This window comes from Denticeps clupeoides, chromosome 2 (genome assembly GCF_900700375.1).
Source record: "Denticeps clupeoides chromosome 2, fDenClu1.1, whole genome shotgun sequence".
NCBI classification, from domain to species: domain Eukaryota; kingdom Metazoa; phylum Chordata; class Actinopteri; order Clupeiformes; family Denticipitidae; genus Denticeps; species Denticeps clupeoides.
In genome coordinates, this window is record NC_041708.1 from 24331098 (window position 1) to 24348658 (window position 17561).

A 17561-nucleotide genomic window follows, 5' to 3' on the forward strand; every position below is an offset into this window, starting at 1 on the left:
GAGTTGCTTCGCTTGCACTTGTGGAGCTCCAAATATCTTATGTGCTTTACCTTTTGGCACAAAGCTGTCTAAATCCGCAGGAGAAAATCAATTTTTTTATTTATTTGCTTAATCTGATTCACAAAGACACTTATGACCATTTACATTGACCATTTACATTGGTAGATTCTCACTGAAGGCATAAAAACTATGAATGAACACATGTGGAGTTATGTACTTAACAAAACAAGGTGAAATAAATGAAAACATGTTTTATATTCTAGTTTCACCCTTTGCTCTGATTACTGCTTTTCACATTCTTGGCATTCTCTCGATGAGCTTCAAGAGGTCGTCTCCTGAAATGATTTTGCATCAGTCTTGAAGGAGTTCCCAGAGGTGTTTAGCACTTGTTGGCCCCTTTGCCTTCACTCTGCGGTCCAGCTCACCCCAAACCATCTCGATTGGGTTCAGGTGACTGTGGAGGTCAGGTCTCCACTTTTTGTTAAGTACATAACTCCACATGTGTTCATTCATAGTTTTGATTCCTTCAGTGAGAATCTAAATGGTCATGAAAATAAAGAAAACACAACGAGAAGGTGTGTCCAAACTTTTGGCCTGTACCGTACATATATATTCAGTGATAAAAGTGCTGTTTCAGTTGGCGTCACACTCCATGTTCAACTTCAGTCGCCTGTCATTGGCAGGAGGACTTTTTCTGAGTAGATAACACTAAGCAGCACCAAGTTGACTATGTTGAGTATGTCATTTTTGGTAGTGTGGTAAAAAGCTTTGCTCAGTCTAATATAGTTTTTAATGAACATTTCCTTTGCACTTCACAATCTTCCAAATTCCTTCAAACCAGGAATTTAATTAGAGACCTAACCAACATTAAATACTTTATATTAAATGAAAGGAGAAAGTGAAAATATTTTTTTATGATGAACCGTAGGAGACACTTTCAGCACCTTAAGAGGGAAGGAACCAGCAAGTAGAACGCGATGAATGTCCTCCTCTGTCTCTGGCCGTGCCGAGACGAGTAGACAGATGTTGGCGCTAAACGCGGCAGTGTGTTTCAGGGGTGGGGGCCTGGCAACCAGCGGGAGCCACAGCTCATTATGTTCTCAGGTTACAGCCTGAAGGACGGCCAGACACGCAACGAACGGCCCCGGCGTTCCCCTCCTTTAGTCCTCCCTCTCCCTCTGTCTCTGCCCTTCGGCTTTCATTCATTTTTATTTTTCTGTTAATCGTCCCTGAATGGCTGCGTGTCATTGTGGCTGCGCAGACTCTTTATTGCTTTCATAGTAAAGGAGGCAGGATGGGGTGTCAGGGTGGGGAGGGGCCGGAGAGCTGGCTGGAAAAACATGTTTCATTTATTCTCTTCCTGACGACATAAGAAATGTTTTGGATCGTGATGAAAGTGATGAAACACCTCTATCCTGATGGGGTTGCTGCATCCCAGCATCATTGAACCCCAACACCTGTAGGAGATTTTGGGGCAACATGTCAGACACATTAGGGAGATGTTTTGAGAAGAATGGCTTTCACCTCTCCAGTAGATTCATGAAGAGTTGAGAATTTGCACCTTATGTTAATCATAAGAGGGGCAGTGGTGGCCTAGCGGTTAAAGAAGCGGCCCCGTAATCAGAAGGTTGCCGGTTCGAATCCCAATCTGCCAAAGTGCCACTAAGGTGCCACTGAGCAAAGCACCGTCCCCACACACTGCTCCCCGACACAGTGCTCCCCTGTCATGGCTGCCCACTGCTCACCAAGGGTGATGGGTTAAAGCAGAGGACACATTTCATTGTGTCACTGTGTGCTGAGCTGCAGTGTTTCACAATGACAATCCCTTCACTTTCACTTGCACTTCATCAGGGTTCTGGAGTGCAACCAAATTGGAGGTGCGACCAGCCACTCGGGGCAAAAATGTTTCTGTAATCTCCCTGTGGCTCAAGCGACAGACACACGCTAGTCCCATATCATACTCTAAATCAATCAGAGATCGTGACGTGCAGGGCCCGTCTCTGATGGGCCGTGGTCCAGATATTCCTGATATTCTGAAAGTGCACGGGCTGCAGTAAGACAGCGAGAGGTGAGTAGCCTGGACCCTTCAGATAGACAGAATAGATGTCAACACGGCTTAGAGCTTTAATTAGACATGAGTCCGACAAGTACAGCTTTTTAAAAGCCCAAACCCGACATTAATATGGCAGCCAACATGGCTGTACTAACATGCTTCACGTTAGTTACTAGTCTTTTATGAATTTCTTAACACACACCTCAGACTTGCCAGTACAACCAGAACATAATTGCATCTGTTTCACGGCATCAGCATCCATTTTTACACTAATCTAAATTCATCACTGACCAATCATTTTCCGCACTAGCCAAGCCTGACTAAAATGATAGAAATTAAATGCAGAAAAAGCACAATGCATCAATAAAAGCAGATCAGGCCGAGATGATAATCAAGTTCAAAATACTTGCACTTTTAATTTAGATTTTCTTTTTATTTAATGCATCTTGCTTTAATTTCAGCTCTTTAAGCACAAACACATTTTCAGTAAATGACCTTTCTTGTAGAATTGTGCTTCAAATAAAGAACTTTATAACCAGATTTTATTTAATCATTTCAAACTGCCTTGTTAATTGCGAAGCTGGTGAAAATTTTAGACGTACCAGTGCAACCAGGGCAAAAAGTTAGTCTAGAGCCCTGTTAATTTAGATTCATTCATCCTCTCAATCAGGTTCCTCGAAAGGTTCTAATGCATAGTGAGTTGATTAAGAAAAGGCATTATTAATCTTTATAAATAAAGGGTGATTACATAAAGGTGTGGATCTCTCAACAGGCTCTTCATGGTGTACTTTTGTAACTAGGCGATGAGAACCTATAAACACTCAAGCTACAGAATGAAGCAGCAGGGGGTCAAGGGTAATTTCTTTTGAGTGGCAGGTGAAATTATCCCTCACACCCCCCTGTCACCTTCTTTTCTGAGATACCCAAAATTTTTTTAATAAGCTAACCGAGGGCCGTTTAGCAGGAACGTATGGTGGCAGATAATTACAGTCCCAGATTTTCTTTAAAGGGAGCGGGTCTGCCACTGTTGTGCTGGTTGTGCCAGAAATGATGGCAAGGAGTCCCCACCCCTCAGCATTCCTGCCACCCCATCACCACAATTTTGTAGGACCACACACCATGCCAAACTTGTCCTTCTACACATTCCAACCAACTGTTCTTCAGCTTCTTGCTGTAACTCTTTTATTATTCTATGTTTTTACATTGGATTTTAAAGACAACAGTAACCAGTAACAATGGGAACAAAATAGTTTGGAGCAGTTCAATCTCTGTGCTGTTACATTTTCTTTAGTACCTTCAGGTCCCATTCATTCCAAGATAAGAAAAAATAATACTTTATTAGTCCCACAAGCGGGAAATTTGCATATTTGCATAGCACGTGGACATTGGTAAGTAAAAATTATACCAAAAATACAGTATCAAAAAAACAATCATAACTGAAAATACTGAAAATGTAAATATATATAAATATGAGTGTAGTGTATATATGTGTATGTCATATTTATGTATATATGTGAATATATAAAACATCTGTATCTATGTATACAAAGAATACATGTATATATGTACAGAGTGCAATATGTGTAATATATACACATATTTTAATATACACTGCTCAAAAAACTAAGGGAACTCTTAAACAACACAGTGTAACTCCAAATCACCCACAATACTGTCAAATCAAACTGTCCACTTAGGAAGCAACACTGATTGACAGTTAATTTCACACACTGTTGTGCACACACTGTTCTACAGGCGGTGATCACAGATATCATATCAGTTCCTTGTGTTTCTGGCTGATCACTTTTGAATGCTGGCAGCGCTTACACTCTAGTGATAGCATGAGACTGAGTCTACAACCCACAAAAATGGCTCAGGTACTGCAGCTCATCCAGGATGCTACATTATTGCAAGCTGTGGTAAGAATGTTTGCTGTGTCTGTCTGTGTAGTGTCCAGAGCATGGAGATGCTACCAGGAGACAGGCCAGTTCATCAGGAGACGTGGAGGAGGCTGTAGGAGAACAACAACCCAGCAGCAGGACCGCTACCTCCGTCTTTGTGCATGGAGGAAACAGAGGAGCAAAGTGACCTCCAGCAAGCCACAAATGTGCATGTGTCTGCTCAAACAACCCCCATGAGGGTGGTATGAAGGCCCAACATCCACATGTGGGGACTGTCCTTGCAGCCCAATAAAGAACAGCGTGTTTAGCAGAGATTGGCAAATTCGCCACTGGCGCCATGTGCTCTTCACAGATGAAAGGAGGTTCATACTAAGCTTATGTAACAAACGTGAGAAATTGGAGATGCCGTGGAGAATGTTCTGCTGTCTGCAACATCCTCCAGCATGACCGGTTTGGCAGTGGGTCAGTAGTGGTGTGGGGTGGCATTTCTTTGGGAGGCCGCACAGCCCTCCATGTGCTCGCCAGAGGTAGCCTGACTGCCATTAGGCACCAAGATCGCTGCCCACAGCTCACTTAGGGTGATGGTTAAAAGCAGAGGACACATTTCATTGTGTGCACTTTGTCTGGTGTTGCAGTCAATCACAATCATTTCACTTTCACTTTTTTCACTTTTTCACTTTCACATCCATATTCACGTTTTATTCTCTTCTGATAAAAACCGAGGCCTTTTTTTTTCCAGAAATATTTAAAAAAATTTAGGCACTGCTTGTCCTTTGATGGCCTGAAATTAGAATACATTTTGTGTATTCTATGTATAAAGGTCCCAGGAAAGTTTGATGTGAAAATGAAGTGATTATTATTGCATCACCTTAGTGAGCAGTAGGCAGCCATGAAAGGCGCCCGAGGAGCAGTGTGTGGGGATGGTATTTTGCTGAGTTCAGGTTGTGCAGAGGTTCTTTGACTTGGCCCGGGCTCAACACTCACAATAAAAACTTTTTTTTTACCTTCCAGTACCTTCTACTGGTGAGAAAGACACACATGTGAGGACAACGCACAATGGTAACTGTGTGCTGAGTAGAGGACATTCAGGGCCAGCCATGTCAGATTGGTTTGAGCCAGAGGCCTGGGAGCCGACAGAGAGATCGTGTCCCACCTCCAAGAAACAAACCGTGCCTCTGTGATCTCTGTGGGACAGATAAATGACATGGAATAGCTGCAAGTTTTCTAATTGGATAAAATGATTATTTTCATTTCAGTAAATGCCAGCTGTCTTCTTTGGAGAAGGAAAGCTCTCTGGCTCCCGACGCTCAGCTAAGACGGGGGGGTTAGTCCAATTTTGCGTCTAGAGGATTAGGCAATGGCAAAGACAGAAGTGTGTGTGTGGGTCTTGTGCATATGCGTGTCACGCAGCCATGCGTGGTACACATATGCATTCATTTACATTTACAGCATTTATCAGACGTCCTTATCCAGAGCGACTTACAATCAGTAGTTACAGGGACAGTCCCCCCTGGAGCAACCTAGGATTAAGTATCTTGCTCAGGGACACAATGGTAGTAAGTGGGATTTGAACCTGGGTCTCTGGTTCGTAGGCGAGTGTGTTACCCACTAGGCTACTACCACCTGTTTAAAGGGATATTTCATAGGCACTATAGAAGACATAGAATATGGGAAGTGTTTGCAAATGTCAAATTCATCAGTTGACCATTTGGGCCATCATGCCTCAGTTTCTTTTGTGTTTAACAAAACCCCCTTCTGTTCCGCTTACCCTTCGCACTGGATGACGTGGCATCAAAATTGAACCCTTACTCATTTTGGGGACATTTCTTTCAAAACTGTATAGAAGAAAGATATCCACAGAGTTTTGTGGGCATTAGAAAATCTTCATATATGCTGTGTTCATTATGAGTAAATAGATGGTTGTGGCTGAAAAAGGAGAAAAGCAATAGCATCAGTGGGAATGTATGCTGAGACTGAACGTGTAGAACTCGGCGCCTCTGTTACGCACGTATCCGGCCAAACAGGGATCAGAACCGATTATTCGGACCAGGTGAGACAGAACAGGACTTTGGCTGGGGTTGGTGACCGTTGACCTCAAAGCTGTAGCTCCGCTCGGCCAAGCTGCTCCATGCCGAGCTGCACCGCAGCACCTGCTGGTTCCAGGAAGAGCTGTGGGAACGACCCTGGGAGAGACTCTGGGAGAACTCACTGTCTGTAATTAAAGCTAGTAAACAACATCAGCACACACCTGGTGACTGGGTCATGGTCCTCACGCACGCATGCGTGCATACACACACACACACACACACACAGTCAACAGCTGTTTCAGAAGTGCTGGGTTCAATGTTTTGTGCTAATCTGTGTTCGTGTGTGCTCTAACAGATGTTACCCAATAACAAGAAACAACTTTGATGACCACTTTAGTACTTTTTGAAGGTTCTGCTGTGTCCTCATTCACCTTTTTATAATGTAAGGGTGTTATTTTACTTCTAAGCCTGAATGTGTTGACGTGTGGACCAGTATACTGGTTTTTGATTATTTTTGAGATGTTGTGAAGATGGATACAGAGAAATCATTGTATATATAAAATACTAGTATCAAGGTTAGTGATTCATTTGTGGAATTTTCATCTGAAAATATCAACCCAACGTAACCTAGTTCTTGGGTTATTGACTACTTTGTCTTAACAATAAAAATGGTTGTTGCCACCGTTGCTAACATTGACGGCAAAATGCAAAAGTATTCCAGTTTTCCAGGTGCCATAACCAGGAAAACATAACCCTCAAAACTGGAGTGGGGTTTTTTGAAAATTCTGTTTAAAACCCAAACATAACTGGGATATACATGGAATCGCATAGGTCAGGTGAGACTCTCGGTGACAGCAGTGCACATCATGACATTAGACATGCTCATCCGCTGACAAAAACCAGCCCCCTCCCCGAAGAAAAATCATTAGATCTTAATGTTCTCGGGGGAATTTGATCAGGCAATTTTTGTGTCAAACGCCACTAGACCTCAAAGGAATTTGGCCGGGAAGTTGTTGGATGAAATGCTGCCCCCCCCCCCCCCCCCCCCCCCGTTCCACTTACAGTCTGACAAAGAGTGCCTCGCTCTCAGACTGATTCGGACAGAAACGAACAACCATATGCCGTTGTAACCTCGATGGCGCTCACTCAAATCTCTCCACCCTGCCACCCCCTCTATGGCTATGTATGACATTGGGCCCATTGTATGTTGCCCCCTGTGAGTCCTCAGCGTAGAGTTACAGTCACAGAGCTAAACGTAAGGATTGTGACAGTAATGACGGGGGTAATTTAGCATTCCGGCAACCGTTGCAATTCAGCCTGCTGTAGCCTGCCACCGCTGGACCGGTTTGGACCAGCCTGTGCATATGTGTGTGTGTGTGTGTGTTCTCACTTTCAAAAAAACACAGAGAACTCTGACCCTAAAGGTCAGTCAAACCCAATTCCATCTTTGGCCAAAATGGTGATAATACTGATGCTATATGATGATGAGGTATAGGGTCTATTTGCACTACACATGCAGTATTTATAAGACCCTTTCCTCGTAGTTGAAGGAGAAATCCTTCATTTGACTCATTTGTGGGTTTTGAGTGGTTTCTGCTTCCAAGGTAAACTTTCTGCGTGGCTGAACCCCTGGAAATTTCCTATTGTCCTCATTTATAGCATGTGCGCAGACAAGTAATACTATTCTAATTTTATTCTAAAGTCATAATCTACCTCACCAAGTTGATGTGAGTAATTCTAGCATTCTTCAATGTCCAAACTTTCAATGTCCAGGCTGTTGTAAGACAACTGAAATTATCTCCATGTGATGTACATTCCATGTTACAGGTCCTGTGCAGATACTACTCAGAAAGCAAAGGTTTTATTATTAATTATTATTTTATTAATATATATAATATGCATTAATCAGTTCATTAATCAAAATGTATTTCTTAATTGTTGTATCCATTTCTTATTTTTTATTAATAGACATAGTATAGTTAAAGGGCATTTATTGTATCTGACAGCAGCTTAAGAAAGCGCTAAAACTGGATGGAATTTCGGGCACATATTAATTAATTAAGCACCAAAAAACATCTGTCAGTTATAATCTACCACCTAATAAAAAATAAAACAGTTAACAACAGCTAATATTGATTTTTAAGAATGTTTAATTAACACTCATTCATCAATAATGTTTTTTGGTTGATCTTTTTCTGTGTGAGAAGAGTTATATTCTGACACAACAGGCATCGCCAATATAGGACGACTCACTGACCAAGACAGACAGCTAGACATAAAGAACAGCAAACATCCTGCAGACACACACCCACCCACACACACACAGTGTGGCGACAGATGAAAGCTTTCTTAGTCTGAGCATGCACATTAAATTAACAACCACAAACAAGGGCTGGACCGCTTTAGGCACAAGTGCCATTTAAAGATGTGTGTTTGTGTGTGTGTGTGTGTGTGTTTTGGGTTGGGGGGCTTAGGTGCATTATTTCAACTGTGTTGACTCTGGCCATTAACATTTCCCCCCTCGGGCGTTTTGGAGTGGCCTTGCTGAAGGCAGCACCATTAAAGGCTTCTGCTTGTGCCCAAACCCGGAGTAAATGTTGCTCCAGTACATGTTAAAATGTCAGGTGAACTGACGTGTATGCATTCTTAAAGGCACATGTCATTTTTTCTCACAGTGGCCAAACGTTGATGCTATAATAACAACAATTTCAGATTTCGCATGGTGAGCAGCCACGATCACAAAATAATCAATTCAAGACCTTCCGTCTTCTAGATGATGTCATGGCTTCCATTACACATTGTACTTCATTTGATCTGACTGACAAGCTCGTGGTCCCTCTTGTCGGGTGAACTGGTGTGTAAGTGTGTGCCATCACGCGCTGAGACGGGCTTGTCCCAGTGCACATAAACACACCCGTACGACGGGGCCCACTCACGCTGCGCTGCGTGGGCGAGTGGCTGCACGCACGCTCCTCTGGGGTCCTTAAAGCCCTGTCGCGTAAACACCGGCTTTTGAAGAACAGCGCGCTAACTAGCTCGCCACTAGCCGCCGTTTGTTTGGCCTTTATGAGTGTGTGATACGTGCGTGTTTACGCCGTAACTGTCCTGCCCGTGCGCCATTAGCCGATAATAGGTCCGCTGGCGCCAGGCCAGGGCAGGCAGAGCGTAAACGACGTTTTTTTTTTTTCTTTTTTTATTCCGCCGTAGCCGGGCCTGGCAATGGCAGCGACAGGGAATAACACTCGCACGGCAGCAATATGATGCCTGTGAAGGATTAAAGCGCGATCCCGGGTTTTAGAGCAGATCTCAGTCAACACCTTGGCGCTCACGATCATCAGACGCTAAGCAGGGTTGGGCCCAGCCAGAACTGAAGAAGAGGTACAGGCGTGGTCTGGACAGATCCCACTGACCCAACGGAGTGATTTAGGTACTGTGACACCATGGCCTCCCAGAATTCTCCTCCTCACATCTGAATTCTACTCCAAGATGGGTCATATACCGACCTTATAAGTATAATCTTCACATGGACAACCCAGGGCCGTGTGGTGCTGAGCACAGAAGGGTGGGGCTTCCAGCTTCTGAGCCTTATTACCTCTTCCTAATTTTTTCCCCGGGAGATTTTCTTCATTGCCACCTTCGGTCGTCAGCATTGTTTCAGCGTGAGCCACTTTATGCCAACGTGCCACTGTTCAAACAGAGAGTGCTTAACTGATTGATTTATTGAAAGGTCACATTATACCCAGGTTCCTGAGGTTCAGAACGGCCATCTGTGACCAACCATGAACCCCTGTGATATTGCAGTCGAGGATGATTGTTCACCATTTATTCAAGATAGGGACATAAGTAAACATCAGTTTTCATAATATGCTTATTATTTAAATGAGCGTTTGGGTTGCATTGTTTTATTCTGTTTTACAATTTAATACTTAATTAATACTTACAATTTAATAATTTAATTCCTATAAAACATTTCTTTTAATGTCATTCTTGTTTGTTTCAAAATACATTTTATTGCTCTATTTATATAAATGTTTGTTTCATTGCAACATTGTATTGCTATTTGCACAAATCTGAAGTTATGAAAAGTAAAAGTGTGAAAAAAAATCCCAATAATCTCAGCTTTACTCAAAATGTGTGTTTGTTAATCATAAATTATATGTTATAGCCATGCAGAAAAGTTAGTGAAGCATTTATAGTTGTTCAAAAACTGCTCATTAGCTCGCTCCTTTACACACAACGGGGTGATAAAGGTTTGCCAGAGTATGTTTTATGAGCACCCTCACAAGCAGACACGGTTATACAGCCATGGCTGCTGGTGCGAAGTTGCCACTCAAATTAAGGATGGCGACCGTTCCTGAGGAAGAAGAGGAAATGTTTTTGGATAAGAGCTGCGCCGCTTTTCGGGAATAATAACACAGACTGTTGATCCAGGCGTCTGGGCAGCGCAGATGTGTCACGCTGGATCAGGCTTTTGGGAGCCCTATTCAGCCGCTCCGCAGACAGGATGTGCCTTTCGACCTTTAATGAATTAAGAGACAAGAAAGATTATATGCAGAGCAGGACCACACCCGGCACAACACACTTCTTTAAATGCCCTTTCGTCATCATGTCGTCTCTCCTATCGCACATCAGCGTGTACAGATATTCGATATGAAGTGATGCTGGGCGACTTCTCGGATGTCAGACCAAAGCAAAACATTTTCAGGCATGCCCAGCTATGAAAAACAAAGTAAAAAAATGTTTGCATAGTGTTATCGTAATATAGTGGTGAGAAAAAACAAAACTGTCGTCTTGGCATCCTGCAATGGTATTTGAGGGATTTCAGCCGGTTAGAAAAAGCACTGGGATGAACAGAAATCACTATGCTTGTGGCAAGGAAGCAGACCCGTAATCGAAAGGTTGTGGGTTCAAATCCACAACTTGCTCCCCTGTCATGGCTGCCCACTCACTTAGGTGATGGGTTAAAAGCAGAGTGCAAATTTTGCTGTGTCACCGTGTGCTGTGCTGCAGTGTTTCACAATGCCAATCACTTCACTTTCACATGCTTGCTTGAACAAAGGAAGGAGCTCTCCTCTGTTTTAACTATCCCAAGACGGCAGTATCTACTAGGACCATACACTCAGATGGATTATCAGTGCTTAAATTCAAGCATTCTGATAGGCGAACTGGTGCATGTTACCCTCGCAAGCACCCAGCATACTATAAGCACCTCAGAAACGTCCCCCGAAATCATTAAATCACAGTGTTACATGCAAGCACTTTAGGGGCATGTGTTGAGGCTGTACTTTCCATAGCTGGACACCAGGGGCGGGGCCACAAATAAATAAAATGAGAAGTGATGCAGCTGCTCCATGGGGCATCTAGTGGTGCAATACACTGCACCCCAGTGTATTGAATTTAACACATTTTGTGCCTATACAATGGACTCTTTCCACTCTGGGGAATGCTGTCTTGACCACACCTTTTATTTTGTTCTATCCTAAAAGCCCCTGACCTTCCTGGGTTACTGACGCCCGCTGTCGCTCACCTGCTTTGCCATTTAATAGTGGAATAAATAAGTGGTTGGCTCCTTAAACCATCAGAGCGTGGTAGACCTGAACCAGACCAGGCGGAAAAACGGATAGTTTTTCAATGGCTATAGAAACCTTACGCCTAGGCTAGCAACTTAGTGTCTGTGTCAACAGGCGTGCCACCTAGGAATAATTTGTCTTGTCCAGGAATCTGACTGCCCGCCTTGGGAAAACACCCTGAAAGGAGAGATTTTTAATTTGCCACTCACATTCATATCCACACACATCAAATATACTCTGTCACCAGTGTTTGTTCCAGTTACACCAGATTACAGCCAGAATGACATAAAAGTGAAAGAATGATGAATGATGATGGCCAAAACCTGCTGACATACAGTGCAGGCCAAAAGTTTGGACAGACCTTCTCATTCAATGTGTTTTCTTTATTTTCATGACATTTAAGTTGGTAGATTCTCACTGAAGGCATCAAAACTATGAATGAACACATGTGGAGTTATGTACTTGATAAAAAAAGGTGAAATAATGGAAAACATGTTTTATATTCTAGTTCCTTCAAAATAGCCACCCTTTGCTCTGATTACTGCTTTGCACTCTCTTGGCATTCTCTCGATGAGCTTCAAGAAGCTGAAATGGTTTTCCAACAGTCTTGAAGGAGTTCCCAGAGGTGTTTAGGACTTGTTGGCCTCTTTGCCTTCACTCTGCGGTCCAGCTCACCCCAAACCATCTCGATTGGGTTCAGGTCCTGTGACTGTGGAGGCCAGGTCTCCACTTTTTGTTGATGTACATAAGTCCACATGTGTTCATTCATAGTTTTGATGTCTTCAGTGAGAATCTGCCAATGTAAATGGTCATGAAAATAAAGAAAACTCATTGAATGAGAAGGTGTGTCCAAACTTTTGGCCTGTACTGTATAGACATAAACAGACATGTAGACTGTATGTGTGTGTCTGCAGTGTATATGGCTGAGTATATTTATATGTATATGTGCATGTGTGTGTGTGTGTGTGTGTGTGTGTATACTCACTTTGCTCCACTGACCCTCCGTTCACCTCTCGGATGAAGTCTGCAGTAATGAGATCGTTAGAAGCTGGTAATTAAACGCAATGTGTTGCCCTGTGGAACGCCGAACCCCAACAATCGGCTGCCTTGTGCCTCAGCAGGATGAAAGAGGGAGGTGGGTGGAGGAGAGCGCCCATTGTCCTCCTCCTGAGAAAGCGTTCATCCCTCGCTTTCCATCTCTCAATAAACCCATTGTTATTTTACCATTTTTGGCGATCCCCCCCGCCTTCTTTCAGCTCTTTAGGTCCGGCCGACCTCTGCAGAGTGAGGAGGGAGGAGAGAGGCGGGGGATGAAATGATGGCGAGACGGAAAGATGGGCTGATAAGTGAAAAGGACAGAGAACGGCTCAAAGGAAACGGAGCAATGAAATCCTGGCTCAAGGCAGACATGATCATCTTTAGAAGAGAGATGTGTCTTAGCTCATTAATTAGTTATTTCATTCATTCATTCATGTGAATGGTGGATCCATTCACAACAACATGACATCAGAATGAAACATAAAATGCAGGAATTTGAGCTGCAAAAATACGTTCGACATTCAGCCGCATCACTATCATTATTGTTGTTACGTATGAATGTAACTGTTGGCTATTTAGAAATTAAAGTATTTTTAAAACATCAAGTCTCATGCATAATTTACTGTGATACTGTGTATCATGTTATGTTTTAAATCTTATTTTCACTGGTACTTGCGAATGTACAGTCTGCAGCACGTCACTTCCAGGATCCCACGGTCTCAGTCGTGTTCACATCTTCGTCTTTTCTGGTTCTATCTGGCCTGATAATGGAAACAGATTTGCGTTTACAAAAAAAGTCCCCAGACCTTGGGAAAGTGAAGCTCCAGACAACTATGTCTCATTATCTGTGTGTGTGTGTGTGCGCGCATGCATGCATTTTATCTACATGTGTGTGAGTTTGAGTGTGTGTGTGTGTCTACAGCTATCAGTGTGTGTGTGTGTGTGTGTGTATGTGCGAGCGGTTATCTGTGACTGTGTGTGTGCGTGTGTGAGTGATTGTGTGCAGCTATCTGTGCATGTGGTGCCAGGGCCTATCTCTGAGACTGCGTCTGCGACCTTGCGCTGGCGGGGGAGGGGTGAAGGGGTTGCTGGGTAAAGGACATCATCTGTTCTTTTTCTGGAGAAGAGAGAGAGAGAGAGAGAGAGAGAGAGAGAGGGAGGCAGAGAGAGTTCAACAACGAATCAGAACCCAGCTGTACACAATATTTTGCGAAAGCCTTAAATTCATAAAATTTAAAGACAATATTGTTCCATTCAGAGCTTCAAAGAGTTCTGTTACTGCTTCAAACCCCATGTTTTATATAAAATACTGTCTTGCTCAAGGGCCTTACACAATGGTATTTGCAAGCTGAGTTTGAATTTTTGGTTCCGTTGGTCTGCTGGTTGGTTAGTCAAAAGTTCTTATTACAACCTTTAGAACCATTGACACATGCAAACACCCGATTGATAAACCACGTCACGGCAGCTCTGAATCAATGCACCAGCTTGTGTTAATTAGCACATATCATACAGTTTCCTAATGTATTTCGCGCGTAGGAAACTGTCACACTAATTAATGTTCTTTAATGCTCCTGAAAACCTTGAAAACGACGACATTCTGGTTGCAATGTTTGGAGGGATCATGACCTGGTAAAATTTCATGGTACTGTCCCTTTAAATATCATTCTGTTAGTAGCCTAGTGAACCAGATGATTAAAGCGTTTGCCGGGTGGTACTCTACTTATTAATATTGGGTTGCTCCAGTTGGACTATTGCTCTAACTAGTGTTTGTAATCGTCTCTGGACAAGAATGTTCTTGTATTCAGACTGCAGACCAGGACCACCCTCCTAAACAGCTGAAACTGTCACACTGCGAATCACCTTAACATTGCACACTGCACTTTATGTACACTCTGTATATACACTGTGTTTATAAGATTAAATTTTTTCTCTATTATATTGTACTGCACATTGTTCATCTATACATAGACCTATGTACATTCATACATAGATTTATATTCAGTATATATATTTATAACTTGTACATTCTATAACTTGTACAAATAACACCTACACACATCCTTACACATTGTTGTTGTTTTTTGTTATTGTTGTTTGATATAGTTATCAGACAAGAAGAGGTGTCACTGGTGACATTATCTGATTCCCTTTGGCATTGTATCGCATAATTATACAATTGGAGTAGGTGCTGTGTAAAATGGATTGGATGTGTTTGCAAATGTTGGCTTTTCTGGTTTGCCCATGATTGATTGCTCTTGATTGAAAGAATGGATAATCTGTCAGAATGCTTGGTTTGTTTGTGATGACCACTTGGAAAAGTGGAATTACGAGCATTGTACAGTCTGTGCAGTCAGGTAGGTACTGAGGAACCCGATTCTCACTGAAGAGGTCTGAGCATAATGAATTGGAAGCATTTAAACAGTAGTGGTCTGGGTCCATGTTTACAACTGAACAAAACAGCAAAATTTGTTGTAATACGTGTCATTAGGATTGACAACTTCCAAACGTCCAAGCATGGTGACTCCTCCTGGTCTCATTCCACTTTTCTTTATTGCTAAATGAAATGGTAAGGAATGCAGTTGTCCAACTGCAGGACAGTGATCAGCTAGCGGAGCCTCTTTCCTCACCTCCACCCTGATAAGTGGAATGTGAAAACTGACCCCGGGTCATTAGTTTGGAACATGAGTATGGCCCTTTCAGCTGCTGCCCTCACCTCTCAATCTCTCTCTCTCTTTCTCTCTTGTCCATTTCCAGTGGTTCTCCAGCTTTCATACCCCTCCCTCTGGAATCCCAAAAGAGATCTCATGCAAGAATTATCATGCAGTGACACTTGTATGATGACCTTTTGCCTATTTCTGCACACTTGTTGTCTTACACAAATCTTCCACTTTTGCACAAACTGACCCACAATGTGAATGAACAGACCAGCCACAAGCCCAACCTGTAATGCCAGTCCTTTAAGGGTTGCAGGCCACAGTTTAAAAACATCTTCACTTCTTGCTCCTCTGGTTTTGATTGGATGTTCATGAGCTTTAGTTATCCATTACACACACACACACACACACACACACACACACTCTCAGACACAGCTTCGCCCCTGACGCCTTGTCTGTCACCTGCGACGTGTGAAGAGTGTAATTATTACTAAACCTAGCAGCATGGTTACCGCTTCCACATAACTTGCCCGGTAGCAGAGTGACAGATCAGGACCCAGCTAATCCGACGCACTGTCATTTAAGCATATAAGTGTGACGTGGGGTCGTGATTTTACACACGGATGGACATTTTTTTTGGCACAAAAGGAAAACCTTCAACCCTTCAAAATTATCCCACAAAATGTTGACTGTTGACTGCACTTTGAATCCTTTTACAAATTGACTGTAAGGTTCTGACAATTCAGCCATCATCCAAATCAGCCATCATCCAAAACTTTAACTTCATTTCTAATGAATTGTGATGCCTGAATTGTGATACACTGATTGCCGGTCCTTAAGGCAGTGGACGGGCAGTGGTGGCCTGGCGGGTAAGGAAGTGGAAGCGAACCCGTAATCCAAAGGTTGCCGGTTTGAATCCCGAGCCGCCAAGATTGGATTGGTCTCTATGACTATGTTCTCTGTCTTGACCCCTAAGTGGTGGAATGAACTTCATCTGGAGGTCAGAACAGCACAGTCATTTGGAGTAATTTCAAGTTCAAGTTCAAGTTCAAGTTTACAAAGGTGCTGTACAAGGTGTCATGTGCACAATATTGTCAGCTAAGAACAAGTCAAATTTCAGTTTGACGGCACCTTGTGGCCTTCCTCTCTAGACAATACTTAGACTAACTTGTAACTTCATTATAGTCTGTGCTGTGACCATTTTTTCTTTATTAAACACCACCCATTTTCAAGATGTGCCTTTTCCTTCACATGAAAAAATATAAATCATGTATATCAAGACATGTTCGTTCTGTAATAACTGTACAGAAAAATGTTTCAGCTATGACCAGGAGGAGTGCTGGAATGTCATCAGCATCCCTGCTGTGTTCAAGTCAAGTTTATGGTTCTGGTTTTTGCACGTCCCATAAAGTCTCCTGTCTGGCTTCTGAGTTGGACTCCCTCTTGGTGAAGTTTGCACGTTCCCTCAGCGCTCCTGTGGATTTCCGCCAGGTGCTCCAGTTTCCGTCCAGCTCTCAGAGATGGACAGGTGATGTGAAATGGTGACGCTACACTGGCTGCGGCCTGTGTGTGTTGGACTGGTGCCCTGTCCAGAGTTGGTTACTGCCATGTGCCCAAGGCCCCATGTGATCGAGACCTGGATAAACGTGCCCAGAACAAGGCCTTACTCATGTTTGATTGGCAGTAAACGTTGGTGAACGAAGGGCAAAGTGCTAGAGGAAAAAAGAAGTGACCGGCCGCGAGGAGACGCAGAGACGCAGAGGATGTTATTTTAGACTCACCGGCCATCGCAAACGTCTCATCACCCAGTGGCAATCTCCACCGCGGCCCGGAGCCGATGCAGCCGGCGCGTGTTTACGAGCGCCCGCGTCTGCCAACACATGGTGAAATGAAAAGAAAATAAGTAGCCTGGCTCCCCTCGCTCCGTTCCTACCCTCGGCCTTTGGGCTGGTATTTGACTGGCGTTTCTGCGAGCGAGGGATGGGAGGGGGGGAAGGGGAGGGGGAGCAGAGAGCGGATTCCATCGAAGGAATACTGCAGACTTTCCCCTCTGGCTATCCCCAAAAACGTCTCTCGCTCTCTTTTTTTTTTTTTTCATCCGAAGCACGGAAAACATAAATGTCTGTGGTGACATCTGGTTGTAATGCGTGTTCAATCGGTCGGGCACACTGGTTATTCATCTTCCTCTGTCTCTCCTTTTTTTTTGTCTTTCATAATCCATATAAAACACAGCAGAGCTTGATCTGGGACTGGGATCATATGGGAATTCATTATTGGGTGGCAGTAGCCAAGTAGGTAACACACACGCCTATGAACCA

At 43.4% G+C, this 17561-nt stretch overlaps 1 long non-coding RNA gene across 2 annotated transcripts; it reads right to left on the bottom strand.

The window, feature by feature from the left end:
- Positions 1–10001: 10001 nt before the first annotated feature.
- On the bottom strand, positions 10002–17183 carry LOC114784616 (uncharacterized). 2 transcript variants are annotated; one of them, XR_003748889.1, is made up of 5 exons: positions 17025–17183; positions 13646–13706; positions 13213–13350; positions 12537–12890; positions 10002–10499 (listed from the first exon to the last, which is right to left on the bottom strand). It is a non-coding gene; the product is annotated as an uncharacterized LOC114784616 (long non-coding RNA). The 2 variants fall into 2 exon arrangements; XR_003748888.1 differs by having other exon boundaries at positions 12537–13350.
- Between the last annotated feature and the right edge of the window lie 378 nt (positions 17184–17561).